The sequence below is a fragment of the Sardina pilchardus genome, chromosome 19, assembly GCF_963854185.1.
Source record: "Sardina pilchardus chromosome 19, fSarPil1.1, whole genome shotgun sequence".
In the NCBI taxonomy this organism is placed as follows: Eukaryota; Metazoa; Chordata; class Actinopteri; order Clupeiformes; family Clupeidae; genus Sardina; species Sardina pilchardus.
Window position 1 is genome coordinate 10,740,423 of NC_085012.1, and position 20,894 is coordinate 10,761,316.

Consider the following 20,894-nt stretch of genomic DNA (forward strand, 5'->3'; position numbering starts at 1 on the left):
TCCTCTGAAGGGACTTATGACTGGCCAATAGTCACAGATTGCGCTGTGGATGCCTAGAAGTAGGGCAGTAGCACTATGGTACACTCCGGATTACCCTACGGTTGGCGGCCCACATAGCCTACGACCAATGGTTTTCACTCTGAAATCACAGCTATCGTAATCGGCTACTCCTAACCCTGTTATGTTAAACGCGGGAATGATGGCTTAAACCCTCCTTCTGCCGGTATACGTTAGCAGCAGGTTTGATATTCGCTGGATATCGTTTTCGAAAGATATTTTCTCATTCTGATTGCTGTAGTTACCAATGGTAGGCTGTTATAAACTACATGTGAAGTTTTGCTAATATCTGTCATTATGGCGAAACAGTAGCCTAGGCTATGCATTTAAATGTTTAAATGCAAAGACATGTATTTTAAAGTATTCACTAATCCAACAGGTATTATTTTCTCATTCTGATAGTTGCCAGTGGTAGGCTACTAGCCTACAGGTAGATTTTTGAAAGGCTTGGCATTGTAGCCTACACCTACAGTTTACATTCAAGAACTACAAAAGGAATGTAAATAGCTTAGTATTTTTTTATGGGACTTTTCATGTCCCAGGAAGAAATAAAAAAAAAACTAAAAAACATTTTTTCTTTTTGACAAACTTACATCCTAAGAGCAACTCAATTATTCTTATTTTAATTTAAGTAATATGAGGTCTTTTATGCATCATTTTTACTGTTTTCCCCCTGTCCCAAGGCCAGACTTTGGGTGTTCAACCTCTCTTAATTCTAAATCAAGCTGTGAAATAATGTAGAATTCAAATCCAAATTATGAAATACAGTCTATTTCAATCATACATATTAAATATTGCAATATTTATTCACATTTTCTTATATTGTTCATAAGATGAAGCCCTGTCCCATGGTTTCACTGTCATTTCCACCACATTGCACAAAATAGAATCCTGAGATCATGATTTTAGGTTTGTGTACCTACTACAGTAACTACAGTAATAGATACTCCACAGAGGGTTTTATGGATGGACAAAGGGTGACTTCCATATTAATACAAGGAAGAAAGATCCAGGTAAAGATGAGTAGAAATGAAAATATTTATATTGGCGTAATTTCCACTCGGCTCATATATTTCATGTAGATGTGAAAAGCAGCTGGAAAAGCTCAAGGCCATTGTGTTTTTTTTTTTTGTATACCTAATGCTAAGTCTAACAACTTGCATCAAAAGGCTAGATACCATGAGATTTTAGATGAAAAGGAGCAAAATATCAATTCCATCACTTTTTGGTTGAGGTGGAAATGACATTGCCCACGCTAAAAAAACGCAGTTTATTTGCTTCATAGAACTAAACAAATATAGCAGACAAAAACATAATTACATAACATATGGTACAGACATTTTCTTTTATAATTGTGATGCATTTAAATATAAAATTTGTCTATGTATTGCCATTATGTCATCTCCACAACACTGTCATTTCCGCCACACACAGTCATTTCCATCACAGTACATATTTCAAGATAATCATATAAAAATAATACATCATGCATTTCTGGAAAATTAATCAATTTAATATTTGGGCAGATACAGTATGTGTGTTATATTTAAAGAGACCCTATGCAACTTTTTCATAGTCATAAAATCACTCAGAAATCGTTGTTTTGCTTGACTGACCAGTTTCATCGAAAACAGTAATATTTCCTCCCGCCCCCAGTGTCCCTATCCGCTATTGCAACCTTGCAGTTTCTGCAGGAGACGATCGCTCCTTGTTTACATCTGGAAGTCTGAGGCGCGTAAGGAACAAGAAGAACCACGCTTGCAATTTATATATAGCCTATGTATAAATATACACGCTAAAGCTGTCGGGGAAGCTCTGCAGAGAAATATGCAAGCATAAAACGAGCGAAAACGAAAAACGAAACCGAAACCAGAGATGAAATCTCCAATCCTGCATAGTTCCTCTTTAAAGGAACACTTCACCGTTTTTTCATATTGACTATGTTATTCCCTTAATTAAGACGAGTTGATACATACCTCTCACGTTTAAATGCGTGCACTCACTGGCTCTGGTGCGCGGCGCAGCTTTGATAGCATTTAGCTAGCCCAATGCATTCATTAGGATCCAAACAGAGATGAAGTTAGAAGCGACCAAACACCTCCATGTTTTCCCTATTAAAAGGCCCACCAGCAATCTGGCAGCACTTGTCCCCTGTGCTTGACTATGTGCGGAGCACATACTCTGACATAATTACAGTGCATTTTTACAGTGATGGTCCAGAATAGGCAGCGAGGCAACCTGTTCTTGGCCAGCACTGAGCTTCTAAAGCGAGGATTTAAAGCAGGAACCTGGAACTATTTTGAGGCAAGTCATGGAAAAGGTGCCCCTGATGGTGTAGGAGGGGCACTCAAACGGATGACAGACAGCACAGTCTACAAAGAACTGATATTCATGGTGCTGCAGAGCTGTATTCTGCACTGGTGAAGAGTGGCACATCTGTAAAGCTGTTTTTTTGTCGACGAGGACGACATCGACAAAGCAGTGGAAAAGTCAGGGATTTTTTATTCCACAGCTTGACACTTTTGTCAAGGGTTCTTTGGTCCTCTGGTAGGGAAATGGACACTGACGTTTGAAGCTAAGCACAGGCTCCTTAAGCAAGTCACACATTCACAATGCTTCAAGACTCATATCTCTGGCAGTGAAACATCAGTTCATGATGGCATATCACTTGGAGTCAGCCACCTTGGGCAAATCTGACTTGATCGTTTATGGTGTCTCAAATGTTCCAGTTGAAATTCTGAATGCCAAAGTGAGGATCTTAAGCTGAAATACCCTGACATAACTCATGTTCATCTAGCAAAGAATGTGTCTGTTCATGGGGTGAACTATAGGAACGTAATGATTGTTGGTTGTGGTTCCTCCAGTGGTTTGCCAAGTTTTGGTGAAATCATGCAGATTGTTGTGGAGAACAATTTGAATTTCATTGGGCGGGAGTTAAATACATGATATTGGGAGCATTTTAGGGCTTTTGAGTTGTATCCCACCTTGGAAGTTTCTTTAGTACAGCTGGAAGCCCTTAAAGATCATTCTAAAATGGATAGTTCCGATCCTTGATTGTGATTGACTGAATCGCGTTCGATGCCGTTGTAAATATCACGACAACCTCACACCTTAAGCCTACCTTACATTGCCAGACTTTGCAAAGATTTGGAAAAGATTTTTGAAAGACTACAGTCTCAGACCCTCTCACATCTAAAGACAATTCATTGAGTTTTTAGTCACAGACTAGTCACAGGCCAGTCTCAGATTAGGATTTTGCAAAGACTGTGGTCACTATTTACAAGACTGCTGCTAGATTCCTTCAAATTATTTCCATCGTGCACTAGGCTATACGTCATCATCAACAGGAACTCACATGATAGGCTACTCATATCAAAGTAATTTTTTCGCGTTTCTGCAGCATTGTTTGATAGTGTGACATCACTAACAGATATAGAGTTGTTCTGTCACGTAGAATAGCCGACTAATAAATTATAAGAAATGAAATAACAAATAATCATACAGGCTACAGCTGTCGCCTATTTTGCCCCTTCCGTTTTCGTGTTCGTCGACCGAGGTCACTATTGGTTTTTAATGTTCACGTCACTATTTGCATGAGCCACGACTGAAAAGACTTACGATAATATCAAACATGTTTGATATTGTCGTAACGGCAAAACTAGAAAAAGACTGACTCCGACAGACTTAAAACCTCTAAGATTGGCACCTTACACTTAACGATTTAGATGACGGGAGCGCGCCGAGATTCTAGTACAACTGGCAAAATTTCCACCCGATTTTGGAAAAGTAGTCGGCGACTGTTAAAACAGACCAAAATCGTGCAATGTAAGCCAGCCTTTAACCGCATTTCGTTCTATAGTGATGCGCTACCACAAAACTAGCACAAAAGCTAGAGTGGCTGTGTCTCAAAAGCTGCGTTTACATGCAAACATCGGAATGACCAATCGGATCGGCGGATCCATGGCAAGGAGTATTTTGGATGCACGAGTTCACATGTCAGTAGCTTCACGCGCATAGTAGCCTGCTTGCAGTTTTGCTCGCCGAGATGGATGAGAGCTTAGCCTATGACGTTTGAGGCGTGAGATATTCCCTACTTCCAACCCTCTGCCTCTGCTTTCTTCTGTTCTAAAGTAACATCAGTATAGTTTTGTTTCTTTTCCTTATAATTAGAATGACTAAAACCACGAAAATATCAACTAAAATTGCGTCCTCCTAACACACTCACTGGCCGCTTTCACACTGCACAGCAAGTCGGCAATCAAGCGCTAACTTCATGCACGGTCATACAGAAGTAGGCTAATTTTAAAGCCAAAAATATAACTGATTATCCTGTAATCTGACGGGGTAGCAAACCACCAAAACGTCTGACTGTTCGCTAGTTGTTTTGCGCCTCAGATGTTACTGATATGATAACAAGTCCCAGCAAAACGAATTCAAACGTGTATGGAAATGCATTCAATCAATACACTGGTCCATGTCTACCTAGTGTGGCATTACCAGTAGGGGGTAGCAGACTACGCCACCCTGGGAATTGCACCCAGGGAGATATCAACCAATAAATACACAATTAGAATTTAGCACACAAGTTCGTTGACTAAGACACCAGAGGCAGAGTTCCAATAATAGGTTGTCTTTATTACAAGGATAAAAATGTCAAACATACAAGACAACAAACAAGACAAGTTTCAATCATACCATGGGAGAGGAGCGTAGACAAGTTTATCAGGGCTGAGGCTTACCAGCAGGGGGCGAATTGCCAGGAGATGGATCCCAAAAACACCAGCCAGGCACTCGTGCTTGCACATACACACCTCAAAAAACAAGATATAGCACAATAGCAAAAATAAGTAGAAATCCCATTCAAGGGGCACACGTGAACCACACGCACAAAGGAAAAGGGGACACCTCCCCCTAGAGGATGTAACTGCCTCCCTGCCTGGAGCACTCAGCACCTAAGAACAGAGAAGAGGTGAAAACCAGACAACCATACACGCACAGCCAACACATGCACAACCAACACATGCACAACCACATGCACCACGAACTCATGCACAACAAACACATGCACAACAAACACATGTACCACAAACACCTGCACAACAAACACATGCACAACAGACACATGCACGACCCACACGCAGACACAATGCCAGAAGGATAGATGTATTGGGCGGCTAAGCGGACCACTGATGATCCGCAGCAAATTCAAGATGGCCTCCCACCAGTGCTAGTATCCAACGCACAGCATGCAGCAAATCAAAAGAAACAAAAAGAAAGAAAACCAAAATATAAGGACAAAGGGTGGCCTGCAATGGGATCACTAGCGATCTACAGCAGTTACAGAAGGCCTCCCACCAGTGTCAAAAACATAAATCAAAAGAGAACAAGACAATGACCAACATACAAGTAGAGAAAATAAAGAACAAAGAAAACCAACAGACAGACATAAATCAGGCTTCAATGGTTACATACGTGATGGCCTACTGGCTATCCACGGCTATGACGGGCCTCCTGCCAGGGGTTTAACATGTAGGTAATACAAGGCTAAAGGCAAAACATTAAGCCAGATTCCTGAAGCTACCCACGTTTTCCCCAGGGCACAAATACACTCGCGCACACACACGTACACATAAATCCACTCACAGACATGCGTTCGTAATGACACCAACAAGTTACAACACACACGGACAAGACAACATTTGTATCGAACTGTGGTTGCCGACGTCTTCGCCGCTATCTTCAGAGTAGTGGCCCGGTCAGGGCAGATATCGCCTCGGTGTAAGCAACGAATATGGCAAAAACAGCAGGAGACACAGATACGACCCGAAGTACCTAAAAAAGGCATACAGGACACCTCATTATTGCTAAACACAATGCTAAAAACAAGGGCAATAGGAATCCATGCAAGGAATACATACCAGGAAGTTGACAGCTTCCCACTTAGTCAGTGGCGAGCTCACGAAGCTCCGCTGAAAGTTTGCCTCTACAATCCACGGACATTGACAACCAGCACCAAAACCACTAACCCAGACCGAACACCGCCAAGCAACAGATGAAAGCGCTGCAAAGCCACCACAGCAAGTAACAAAGCATCAGTCACTATACTACAAACAATTTAACCATAGTCCGAGCATACAGAGGAAGAGTGTACATACCGGTAGAAAGTCGACTGGAGGGGCAAAACAGGAAGTCACATGGAGACCAATCACGGCGTCTGCCAACATAAGGCTACTCCAGACTAAATAGAACGGCAACGCACACCATTGGCTGTGACCGCCCTAATCATTAGGAAGGGCTCAGGCCGTGCGTCTCATCACAATCTACCCCCACCTTTTCAGTCGGCGTCCCGACGATAGGCAGGCTAGCAGCTACATCCGAACCCTCAGGCCGAAGAGCAGCACTGACTAAACTTGAATCCGGGCCGCTAGGACATATCCGCTGCCGGCTTGCTGCCTGGGGTAAATGGTGGAGGTTTGAATGCTGGCCTGCTTTGGCTCTCTCTGTCCGGCGTGGACAGGAAGTGGCTGGGACCACTGGGGATGGCACTGACACACTGGTCTCTGCTTGATCTAAATTATCCACTGCCAGGACAATTGGTGTACCCCCAGTATGGGCATCCCTGCTAGTACTAGGCTGACCATCTAGAGTAGGGGAGGGACCTACTGGGATACAGGTGTCTAACGTAGTGGGGCTCTGTCCAGCAGGTGATGGTAGTGGTTCCTCTGCTGGGGGATCAGTATGCTCAGCCTGGGGGGGTAGGCTGGCGGAGGTAACGGGTGTCTCCACTGGATGCAGCATCAGTGCCGGGGGCAATAATGCCAAGTCGCTATCAAAGTCTTCCTCCCTCGCCACAACAGTCTCCTCAACCGGTGGACTAATGTGAGGAGGACCAACTGGTGCATTGCTTCCCACACGGGCTTTAAGGAGACCTCGATGTACCTGTCGCACTTTGCTCCGATCAGTCACAGGGGCAATGGTGTATACAGCCCCGTTGGCTGGGGGGGCTCTGATAACCTCATACACCACCGGGCTCCAAAGGTCCTGAATCTTATGGCAGCCTCTCATGCTGTGGTTACGGAGGTAAACCAACTGACCTATTACCAGCGCTAGGTCTTTAACCTGGCGATCATGGGCTTCTTTACGTTTACCAGCTGCGGCCTGAAGCCGGCCTTCAGCTCCCTGAAAGGCAACTTGCAACCTGGCTTGGTGTTCCTCAATCCAATCATGCACTGTCCCTGCCACCGGGTCTGGTACTGTTCCTAGCAAGAAGTCAAGCGGCAGGCGGGGTTCTTGGCCAAACAACAGAAAGTAAGGGGATTCACCAGTTACTGCATGCGGAGTAGTGTTATAACAAAACAGTAGTTGTGGGAGGCAAGCAACCCAATCTCTTTTTCGAGACGCGGGCAAGGTACGAAGGAGATTATGTAGGGTGCGATTAAAGCGTTCGCACTGGCCATTGCCAGCCGGGTGGTAGGGCGTGGTGCGTGATTTCTCAACCCCATAAAGCTGGCAAAGTTGTTGGATGAGCGTTGCCTCAAAACAACGACCTTGGTCGGAATGAATGCGAGCGGGGACACCAAACTTATAAAACCACTCGTTGACCAGTACCTTGGCCACAGTAGGGGCACGCTGGTCCTGGGTGGGGATGGCCAGAGAATATTTGCTAAACACATCCGTTAAAACTAAAACGTTTTCCACTCCCAACCGAGAAGGTTCTAGTGACGTAAAATCTATGGCCAGCACTTCATTAGGCCGTGAGGCCAACAGATGCCCCATGAAGCTACGTGCTGGGGGTTTAGTGTCTTTGGCTATTTGGCATCGCTCGCATTCAAGGCACCAACGAGCCACATCCAATGACATGCTAGGCCAGTAGCACCGTCTACGCGCCAACTCCAGGGTACGCTCAGTCCCCTGGTGGCCATGCTCCTGATGGAGCTGAGTCAAAACATCAGACTTCATACTAGCCGGGAGTAATAGTTGGAAATATTCCTCTGCTCCGTCTGGACGAAACACCCTACGGTACATAACCTCTTCCCTTTCCACTAGCCGATCCTACTGACGCAACAGGGCTAATCCCGACTTAGACATACCCTGTCGCTCAAAGGGCCCAGGTTTAACCCCTCGCCTCCAGTGTGGCAAAACCTCCTGGAGAATGGAATCTTGGTCCTGGCTGGAGCGCAAGGTATGAAGATTATTTTCAGGCAAAGCTGTAACTACCGCTTGGGTCACCAGAGTTACTGGCTGTGCTTGCACAGCCTGCTGTAAGGAGGCTGGAAGGGTCATACCCAGAGCCATATTAGCCAAATCAGGGGGGTCCGGGGGATTCTGCCTCGACAGAGCATCCGCATTGCGGTTTTGTCTGCCAGAGCGGTATTTGACCTCATAGTGGAAAGGAGCCATTTGAGCGACCCAGCGCTGCTCTACCGCGCCCAATTTCGCAGAGGACAAGTGGCTTAGGGGATTATTGTCCGTATAAACTACACAGTGCTGCCCTAACAAGTACTCCCTAAACTTTTCGGTCATGGCCCACTTGAGCGCAAGAAATTCCAACTTCATAGAACTGTAGTTGGACATGTTGCGCTCAGTGGGCCGAAGACCACGACTGGCATAAGCTATGGGACGCACCTTCCCTCCTTGTTCCTGAGAGAGGACAGCTCCTAACCCGCTGTAGCTCGCATCCACTTCTAAGATGAAGGGCAAACTGAAATCAGCATATGCCAGGACGGGAGCAGTAGTCAGTTTTTGTTTTAGTGCATTGAAGCTTTGCTGGCAATCTTCAGACCACAGGGACATTATACTCTGGCTTGGGCTCCGCTTTGATTTGTTGCCACCCAGCACTGCCACCAGCTTATGGAGGGGAGCCGCCAACTTGGCAAACCCCTCCACAAAGCGGCGGTAATAACTAGCGAACCCCAGGAAAGACCGTACCTCTGAGACTGTGCTGGGGCAACGCCAGCTAGCCACTGCCTCAATCTTTTGAGGGTCCGTCGCCACACCCTGACTGGAAATTACATGACCTAGGTAGCCAACCTCCCGTTTGAAAAATGCACACTTGCTCAACTTAGCCTTAAGGCCCTCATGTTGTAGACGCTCCAGAACAAGTTCTAATCTTTCCAGGTGTTGGGAAACAGATGAAGAAAAGACCACAATGTCATCCAGATATAGTAACAAGGTTTGACATTGCTGGTCTCCAAAAATCCTTTCCATCAACCTTTGAAAGGTTGCTGGCGCGTTACAGAGACCAAATGGCATTCTCTGCCATTCAAAAAGGCCAAACGGTGTGCAGAAGGCAGTCTTGGCACGATCACCTACCACTACCGGGACCTGGTTATACCCACTGGCTAAGTCCATGGTAGAAAACCAGCGGGCTCCTGCCAGGGCATCGAGGGATTCTTCAATACGGGGAAGAGGGAAAGCATCTTTCCGAGTTTTAGCATTGAGTTGACGGTAGTCAACGCACATGCGGAGACTACCATCCTTCTTTCGGACTAACACTATTGGGGATGCATACGGACTACAACTCTCAGTAATAACTTGTGCCTCCAGCAACCCATTGATATGAGCTTTAGCCATTTCATATTCTGATGGTGGGATGCGCCGGTGTCGTTGTCGAACTGGCACATCGTCAGTTAGTGGGATCTGATGAGAGATGAGGTTTGTACAACCCAGGTCACCATCATGGCTGGCAAAGACTCCACTAAACCGCTGTAACAAAGCACGGACTTGTTCCTGATCTGCAACTGGCAAGACAGAGAGGTCAACCTCCTCAAGCTGCGCCTGTACTGAAGGTGCTGCCATCTGGGAGGAAACGGTGGCAGTCATAGTGTTGACCTCAGTGATATTCTCTGACAAACTCACTACTTGCGCACCACACAAGCTACCCAACTCCGTGCGGGGATATAGCAATACATCTGTCGTGCTTACATTCACTACCGGTATGTAGCTAGTACCATGGGTCACTCTAATCATAGATGGCGAAGCCAACAAGCCAGCTGGGAGCCCTCTGTCAGTGGGTTCAAACAAAACAGGTGTGTTGGAAAACTGTGCTGAACATGTAGCTGCTACCATCACCATAGTGCCACCTGGGATGCGATGGGCTCGACCTCCACGAGCCCTCACTTTCCCTGGCCTAATGGGGTGAGTCTCTGCGTAATGACACTGCTGTAAGGCCTCAACAACGGCACTGTGGGCCTGAGAGACAGAGGGCAGACTGAAAAGGGCAGGACCATATTGCCCAAAGAGCTCATAGTAGCATTTGTTCAGGATGTTCATTCCAACCACACCAGGTGCCTGGAGGCCAACCCCCCCAGGCAGGTCTTTAACAACTAGAACACCACAGCGTGGTACAGACTTTCCACAAAGTTCAACGTCCAGTTCTAAGTAGCCTACATAGGGTATAGCCAGCCCATTGGCGGCCCGGAGTTGTAGCCATTGACAGGAACGTAAACGGTCAGAGCCCCAGGGCTCAAAGTGATTTACAAAGAATGTCTCTGTGATGGTGGACACCATAGACCCAGTATCTATTAAACATTGTACAGAGACTCCACCCATAAGTACATTTAAATGGGGACATGACGACATTAAGCTAGATCTGACGGACAAATTACTCGAGCCAGGCAACCCCCCACCTGAACTTTGGCTCAGCAGTTCGGTGGGTGCCAGTTTCCCGCCAACTGACGAGAAGACTGTCCATCGCCTCTAGAGTGACCAGCCATGGGGCCCTGGGCGCGAGGGGGGACCCGAGGCCCATCACAATCTTGGGCAAAATGGCCAGGCTGCTGACACCGCCTGCATATGACGGGGTTACCCCGAGGCCTGTGCTGAGGACGCTGTAACATAGCCACACTCTGGGACAGCTGATTGAGCTGCTCTTGTTGACGTCTCAACATGTCCTTCAGCTCTGATAACTCAGATCCCTGAGTGGAGCTGCTAGGAACGGGCATAGGGCCTCCCTGTACTGCATACTGGACACCGTGTATAGATGGAACCGACTGACTGCGACCCCTCGTGCCACCTGGCATGCCTTCACGCTCCCACCTGATAGCCTCTGCTCTGAGCTCTAACATGGTCATGGTTGGCTGGCGTCTTATAAGCTGCTTAAGTTCCCTCCGTAAGGTACCATCAATAACATGCTCTGAGAACTGATCTCGCAACAAAACCTCCGCATTCACCAAACCAGAGGGTGCACGATTCTTAACTTTGTCCATAAGATTCATTAAAGCCAAAGAGAATTCCAATAAGGTTTCGCCATCTTGCTGCTTTCTAGAAAAGAAGGCCTCTTGCAAGGCTACATAGGACTGGGAGCACCCATACAGTTCCTGGAGAATATTTTTGATCTTTTTAGGATCATTTCGGTCAGTACTCGGCCGATACTTTATCTCCTGTCTGGCCTCCCCTTCTAAATGGTCGTACAGAAAGAAAGCCTGATCATTTACGGAAAGGTGCCGAGCCCGCATGCAAGCTTCCACCTCTTCAAACCATTCAGTAACCTTCATCCCTGACTTGCCATTAAACATGGGACACTTTCTATCACGGGGAACAAACACTAATCTCTGTGCTACCGGGGGCCCAGGCTCACCAGGCAAAGGTACATTTGAGGGAGAGGATGGGCCTGCATCACCCAGGGATCCTGGCCTCTGCTTCAACTTCTCATTGTCAGCTTTAAGCTGAGCCACCATCTCCCTAAGCTCCTGTAACTCGGCTTCCATATTTACAACAAAAAGAATGACTTACCAATATCTCCACCGTCAAGGAGATGCAAGCGCTGCAAGGGTCAAACTAAGCCTCCTGCTGTTTTTGCCAACACACACCTACCCACATATAGAAAGAACAGGTTAATCAAAATGCCTGAAGTGAAAAATAAGCTTTTACGGCAACAACCACAGTAAAGACAACAATTATCAGAACATGCGCCCCTGGTGTTTGGAAGTCGATCCTGCCCCGACTACGCCAAATGTGGCATTACCAGTAGGGGGTAGCAGACTACGCCACCCTGGGAATTGCACCCAGGGAGATATCAACCAATAAATACACAATTAGAATTTAGCACACAAGTTCGTTGACTAAGACACCAGAGGCAGAGTTCCAATAATAGGTTGTCTTTATTACAAGGATAAAAATGTCAAACATACAAGACAACAAACAAGACAAGTTTCAATCATACCATGGGAGAGGAGCGTAGACAAGTTTATCAGGGCTGAGGCTTACCAGCAGGGGGCGAATTGCCAGGAGATGGATCCCAAAAACACCAGCCAGGCACTCGTGCTTGCACATACACACCTCAAAAAACAAGATATAGCACAATAGCAAAAATAAGTAGAAATCCCATTCAAGGGGCACACGTGAACCACACGCACAAAGGAAAAGGGGACACCTCCCCCTAGAGGATGTAACTGCCTCCCTGCCTGGAGCACTCAGCACCTAAGAACAGAGAAGAGGTAAAACCAGACAACCATACACGCACAGCCAACACATGCACAACCAACACATGCACAACCACATGCACCACGAACTCATGCACAACAAACACATGCACAACAAACACATGTACCACAAACACCTGCACAACAAACACATGCACAACAGACACATGCACGACCCACACGCAGACACAATGCCAGAAGGATAGATGTATTGGGCGGCTAAGCGGACCACTGATGATCCGCAGCAAATTCAAGATGGCCTCCCACCAGTGCTAGTATCCAACGCACAGCATGCAGCAAATCAAAAGAAACAAAAAGAAAGAAAACCAAAATATAAGGACAAAGGGTGGCCTGCAATGGGATCACTAGCGATCTACAGCAGTTACAGAAGGCCTCCCACCAGTGTCAAAAACATAAATCAAAAGAGAACAAGACAATGACCAACATACAAGTAGAGAAAATAAAGAACAAAGAAAACCAACAGACAGACATAAATCAGGCTTCAATGGTTACATACGTGATGGCCTACTGGCTATCCACGGCTATGACGGGCCTCCTGCCAGGGGTTTAACATGTAGGTAATACAAGGCTAAAGGCAAAACATTAAGCCAGATTCCTGAAGCTACCCACGTTTTCCCCAGGGCATAAATACACTCGCGCACACACACGTACACATAAATCCACTCACAGACATGCGTTCGTAATGACACCGACAAGTTACAACACACACGGACAAGACAACATTTGTATCGAACTGTGGTTGCCGACGTCTTCGCCGCTATCTTCAGAGTAGTGGCCCGGTCAGGGCAGATATCGCCTCGGTGTAAGCAACGAATATGGCAAAAACAGCAGGAGACACAGATACGACCCGAAGTACCTAAAAAAGGCATACAGGACACCTCATTATTGCTAAACACAATGCTAAAAACAAAGGCAATAGGAATCCATGCAAGGAATACATACCAGGAAGTTGACAGCTTCCCACTTAGTCAGCGGCGAGCTCACGAAGCTCCGCTGAAAGTTTGCCTCTACAATCCACGGACATTGACAACCAGCACCAAAACCACTAACCCAGACCGAACACCGCCAAGCAACAGATGAAAGCGCTGCAAAGCCACCACAGCAAGTAACAAAGCATCAGTCACTATACTACAAACAATTTAACCATAGTCCGAGCATACAGAGGAAGAGTGTACATACCGGTAGAAAGTCGACTGGAGGGGCAAAACAGGAAGTCACATGGAGACCAATCACGGCGTCTGCCAACATAAGGCTACTCCAGACTAAATAGAACGGCAACGCACACCATTGGCTGTGACCGCCCTAATCATTAGGAAGGGCTCAGGCCGTGCGTCTCATCACACTAGCTTCCACACTGTTCTTTCAGACATCGCAAAATATCTCTGTCTCCACTGTAGTCGTAGCTTTAATAATAGCCGTTTAGCCTCCGAAACATTAACCTGGCTCTCACCAGATCCTATAGTTCGCTGTCTGCTTCACACAAGGATCTGAGACTTCTCGATAGGAGATGTATTTATGAAGGCGGGTCCTTGTAAAACATCCTTGCATGTGATTTCATAAACCACTTGGCTGTTATCTTGAATGACGTGCTAGGCTTCTTCAAGGTCTTGCCAAACCCCGTCGGAAGAAGAGTAAAAACATCTTTGCCACCAATGTCTTCAAAACCATTCTCTGTTAATCGTTTAAAGAATGAATACTCGATAGATTCGACAAAACGGTTGAAATAGCAAAATCAATGTCAGCACAAGACTCCTCGCTGCGTGCCGCCATTGTTGTTTGAATCAAACACTCGCTTCGGCGCTCCTGATTGGTTCATCATTTTTTGCTCCCTGGAAGGAGTTTGGATTGCCCTCGAGTCCAGACCATAGATCTAAAAGAAATGGACAAACAGACTCCGTTGTTCTCAATGGGAGGGGGCTGAAACAAAAATCCGTTTGCCTTAACAATGGTGAGTTGCGTCTCTTGCTGAATTTGTTCGTGGACGTCGGTCTTTCAGGTTTAAAATCCGCTGGGCACATCCAGAAAAAAAATCATAAGATTTGTGCCGTTTATTGGAATCTTGCCAATCTACTAGGTTACAATTCCTCTCTTTCATCTATATATTTAGCCTTACTCTGTCGGTCACATGATGTGTAAACATTCGGGTATGACAGGATCCTAGATCCCTTTTGTTGCAAGATCTTGCTATTTTGGAAAGTCAGGGAATTTTTATTCCACAGCTTGACACTTTAAGGCTGGCTTACATTGCACGATTTTGGTCTGTTTTAACAGTCGCCGACTACTTTTCCAAAATCGGGCGGAAATCTTGCCAGTTGTACTAGAATCTCGGCGCGCTCCCGTCATCTAAATCGTTTAGTGTAAGGTGCCAATCTTAGCGGTTTTAAGTCCGTCGGAGTCAGTCTTTTTGTAGTTTTGCCGTTACGACAATATCAAACATGTTTGATATTATCGTAAGTCTTTTCAGTCGTGGCTCATGCAAATAGTGACGTGAACATTAAAAACCAATAGTGACCTCGGTCGACGAACACGAAAACGGAAGGGGCAAAATAGGCGACAGCTGTAGCCTGTATGATTATTTGTTATTTCATTTCTTATAATTTATTAGTCGGCTATTCTACGTGACAGAACAACTCTATATCTGTTAGTGATGGCACACTATCAAACAATGCTGCAGAAACGCGAAAAAAATACTTTGATATGAGTAGCCTATCATGTGAGTTCCTGTTGATGATGACGTATAGCCTAGTGCACGATGGAAATAATTTGAAGGAATCTAGCAGCAGTCTTGTAAATAGTGATCACAGTCTTTGCAAAATCCTAATCTGAGACTGGCCTGTGACTAGTCTGTGACTAAAAACTCAATGAATTGTCTTTAGATGTGAGAGGGTCTGAGACTGTAGTCTTTCAAAAATCTTTTCCAAATCTTTGCAAAGTCTGGCAATGTAAGGTAGGCTTTAGTCAGGTAAAGGCCTGAACACACCAACCCGATAATCGGCCGTCGAGCAGTCGGGGACTCGAGTCTGTGGTGTGTCCTGTGCCGTCGCCAGTCGTCGTCGGGGCTAATTTTGGCCAGTTTTGGCTGACTTGACATGTAGAGTCGGCCAGTGGCCGTCGGTCTCAATTACCAATCTGATTGTTTGATATTTCCCATTCACTTTTCGTTTACTGTGCTAATATTAGCTAGCAAGCTAGCTAGCTAGGATAACAAGCGAAAAGTAATTTATTCCGTGCCCAAGAGAGTGTTTCGTTGGCATCACACACAAGCAATGGCAATAAAATAATACACACTATATAATTATATTTATATTTTCTTATTGCTTAATCAGAGAAGTCCGAAAACTAGTGGCAATTAGTTCCGCGAATCCTGCATGATATCTACTCATCTACTCGGCTGACCGAAGCCTGCAGTTATGGGTAATGTATCAAACTTCACGCACGCACAGAACGTACAGTCGGCGTCGCTTCGGTGTGTTCTGTGGCACTTTTTTGACTGACCAGGGTAGACGAGAGCCTGACTGATAGTCCGACTGCTTTTCTGCCGACGGTCAGCCGGTCGGGTTGGTGTGTTCAGGCCTTAAGGGGTTTTGGTGGAGCAGAAACTAGCAATTGCAGGCTTCTGGCGTGCCTATATTCTTAATATGTTTTACTCTGTTGGTGAAATTCAACTGCTCTAATCCCCATGGTCCCAAGTTTAAAATCCTTCCGACATAATGCAGCCAGTTTCATAAGCCCTGCTAGGCACCGACCGTAACCAACTTTCCATTCCTTTCTAGCCATTTGTGATTGAACTTTCATTTCGAGTCGAGTAGCTAGAGGGAGGGAAAATAATCTCATCGCCCCTTACTGGTTGCGTTCCTAGAGGCTAGCGGGAGTGGATGGGATTTTCTTTCAGAAAAAATATATCTCTGCCCACAATGGGAACTTAGTTAAGTGCCTTCCATATGCTATGCAATGGGGTCAGCTCTATTGCTTCTAGTGGTCATACTTTATTTTTAAGGATCAGTTTAATTGTTTTGGGTTTTTTTGTAACATGGTGATAACGAACTACAGCAGCATGTGACGTCACCTGTTTGGGCGCTTAATCTCCAACTGATCAAAATGGCAATTTGCTAAATTGGCTTTACATATTTTTGTAGTAACAGAGAGCGATGTAAACCGGGTGGTGATTACCTTTATGGTGGGATAACTTGTGTTGTGCTCCTACACAAGAGCTGGCAGTAAGTGTAATTGTCAATGCTAACAGGTTAAACAAACCGTACTAGGTGAGTAACGTTGAAGGGTTAAGTCACATGATCATCACTTGTAGCTGTTTATGAAATGAAAAGAGCAATTACGTTTTTTGAAACTTTAATATTTTCACAGTTAGATTTTAAGTATGCAGACTGAAAAATATCGGTCTATCCCAGCCAACACTTACAAGCGGGCCGCTTCCGTTAAACCTCCGGCGCTGTCGGCGGAGTTGCAGCATCGGCTCCCTGCTAGAAATTACCCAGATAGCAAGCAGTGGTTGGCCCAACGTTGGTTCAACTGCATCACAGACGTTGGCCTTGCGCCACCTACCAACAATGGGCCAACGTCACTTTGGCTGTCGGGGACACGTAGGGCCAACAGGTTGGCACCACGTTGGCCCAACGGCATAGCAGACGTTGGCATGAAGTTGTTACTGACTATGGGCCCACGTCACTTGCTTATGACCAATTGCCAACGTTGGCTTATTATAACCAATTGCCAACTTTAGCCATGTTTTTTTCCTTTTAAAATTAAACCTAGCATGATATTTGTAGAGGTCCATTCATATGGGGATAAGTCATAGACCTAAAAGAAATGGACAAACAGACTCCGTTGTTCTCAATGGGAGGGGGCTGAGACAAAAATCCGTTTACTTTCCATCGTACTGCGCAGTCTCGTTCTCATTTCGTGACGTTAGCCATCCTGTACATAGCTGTAACTCATCTGATAGATGGGATTTTCCGAACAACTGTCAATCCATTATTAACGTTTGTTTTTATTATTATTATAATGTTTACTTGTCTCTAATAATGCTTTACCCTATCAAACAGTAGGCTACCGTAGGCTACACACTTTTTCACTGATCTTGCGAATGACTTTCCGTCATGGTTTTCGTGCAGGCTGGACTGAGCTTCTTATCTAAACATTACGGGGAATCTCCTGTCGAACGTTAGCTTCCCTCCAACCGACATGCTAATATACTTCTTTACGGGAAACCAACGTTATATACGGGGAAGAAGTGAATTAGTTTTGCCTTCGATACCCTATACACAGAAGCTATAAGGGCGACACAGAGCACATGTTACATGAAGTTATAGGATCGCTAAAAAATCTGCAATCTATGGCCGTCCATGGGAGTTAGCAGAGCGTTGATCACCAGCTCAATTCGTGTCTCTACTTCCGGGAATATGCCTGCCCCCTTGGGATAAGTAAGAAAAACAGAAATGGGAATAATGGTGCTGTGTCCACCAATCACGTTTTTTGGCGCCGACGGCGACTATTTCCAATATCAAATCTATAGCACAGCGCTGAGCGCCCTCAGTGGACAAAATAAGTTCTCGGCGCTGACTGTTTTTTTTTTACCGCAGCGCTCAGATCGCTCAAAAAAAAGATCTATTCAACTTTTAGAAACAGCACTGGGCTCATCAATGTCACTTCTCTTTACCGTCTCTGGTTTTGGTATAGCAACAATATACACTCGACCGAAGCGCAGAGAAAAGGAGGTTGACACAGCATGTACTGTAACTTAAAGGGATTATCTGGAGTAAAATGCACTTTAGATCAATTTACGGATGATTGGGAGTACATACGTTGAGTTGACATCAGATCATGCCATTCGGATGTGTTTTGAGAAAGTTTGATTTTACCAATCGTAGCCAAAACTCGTTAGCCTGGAAGTGAATGGGGCATGTCCTTTCGCCGCTACAAAACGCTATTTTTTATACCTCTTCTATTGTTCCAAACAAGATTACGCTTACATGGTAGTGAGTAGAGAGTCCCTTAAGCCAAACCGAAGTATCCCGAGGTCTTTATGTGGTTGGATAGAGTCCAGAATTAATTTAATCAAGCCAGTACCTTTCCGGAAATGTCACTGCTGCAGCGGAGAAACATTTTAACACTTAAAGTGTAAGTTTGGCGGAAATTGAAAAAACTGTTTTTCTGAATGAAAATACATCATCTAAGCCACGGAAGAAGCATTTTTCGTTGATCACGCAGTACCGAGATAACACGGGCAAAAGCTCCAGCCCAAAATAGCAAACAGTGGGCTAGCATAGGGCCTGAAGCCATACGCTTTCAAATTCGCATTTTTAAGCCACTAACATTACTCGAAACAGCGCCAAACCTCGTCAGCAACTTGCTCTAGGTGTCTACACCTAAAACAAAGCACCAATCAGTCTGTAAACGTCGGAATAGTTTGTATACAGTTAGAATTAGTTCGAGACAGCAACCCCATCAGAAGCACAGAAATGTCACGCGAGATCTCACACGGAAGCACGGGAACTAGGGATGTAACGATACACTCAACTCACGACTCGATATGGATCACGATTTTTTGTTCACGATACGATTTTATCACGATTTTTTTTTTTGATATTGATGCTGTTTGAAGAGGTTGCTCCAAAGAAAATCAAATTGCACCACTCCCTCTCCTTCCAAAGTATTACGTCCTACACCTCTCCTCTTAAAATAAATGGCAGGCCCTGCCCTACAAAGCAGAAAGGCAGTAAATGCATTTTTGGTCGAAAATTAGTTATTATAATTTTCATGACATTAAAGTTGTTATGAAGATTGATAAGTACCAAAAATAAGCTAATGTAAAGTAAAAAAAATAAATAAACCTCCAATAACTGCTACATTAACTACAACCATAAGGCTAAGCAACAGCATGACTTTAAAATGTTTTTTTTTTTTTTCAGTTTGCACTCTGCATAGTTACTGCCTTTTTGCTTTGCAGGGCATATCTTTTGAGCGTTTGTTATGTGTTATGGTTTGTATAATAGTATTGTTTTATTATAATTTGTCCATTGTTAGAATTTTACATTTATTCTGCTATTGTCCTTAAATTTAGCCTTACCATGCTATAGTTATTGTTATTATATAATTAACTGAGTGACTTATTTGATTGCTATTCTCATTTCATTGTTTTATTTCTCATTAGGTTAGTGCTTAATTGATTGTTTTATTGATAATATTGCTAATCTCCCTTTTTGTAATTGTTCACTGTTATTTAATTTGTATTGTTATTTATTTGTATGTCGCTTTGGACAAAGGCGTCTGCTAAATAACCATAACCATAACCATATAACTAGTATATGCTACATCATTATAGTTGTTCAAGTGCACACACTAAATGGAGAGCTAGGATTAAAATTCAAACTGTGCCTTTAAATAGGCAACTTTTTCCATCTATCAGCACAATGCTACAGTAAGCCATTTCCACTAAAAAAAATCAGCTCAATATTATGTGCAAGACTGATGTTTACCAAGCATGCAAACGTGTTAATCTCTTAGCACTATCGTCATACGTTTTCTCATAGTGAGATGGCTATCCCGACATATGTTCTGATGTACATGGGGCGCACGGAGGTGAACGGCGGGACAAACGCGAAATGACAAGGTGTTAACTAAATTGAGTAGACCTAAGGTCGACAGGCTTTGTGGTTAAAACGATGAAAACCAGTAGGTTAGTCTGTCACAGCTAACTTCGTTCAAGCACAGTAGCTTAGACTAGTTTACACGCGCAGAAATTAAAAGTCAATATCAGCATCACAAGATTGCTGTCATTATCGGAAAATCCAGACATGTCAAACTGGACGCGAACGCGTGGCAGAAAAATAAATGATGTCTTTTTCAAACCTTGAAAACACCACATTAAAATTCAAGCATTTTCAAGGATTTCAAGCACCCATATGATACGAACCCTGACACACACACTCTGTTCAAAGTTGTTGCCTACCGTCGTCTTCCCTCGTTCTGTGCCCCGTACCTAGTGACATAAGTCACGTGACTCATGGCGATTCATTTTTTCTATCAACCGGTGCGAATCGTCACGCATTTGTATCGATTTTTATTCGTGTCACGATGCATCGTTACATCCCTAACAGGAACTATTGTCGGAAGGGACTAAGGGTAGACAAAGTCACATTTTTAAACCACTAACATTGCTCAAAACAGCGGCAAACCTCGTCAGCAACTTGCTCTAGGTGTCTACACATAAAACGAAGCACCAATAACTTGGTTCACGAACCTGACGTTTATAAAAGAAGACTGTTATGAACACTTACCCCTTCCAGCTCCTCATGAAGGAAACGCCGTGATTATCACGCAATGCTCCCGTCTGAGATCTCGCGTGACGTTTCTGTGCTTCAGACGGGGTTGCTGTCT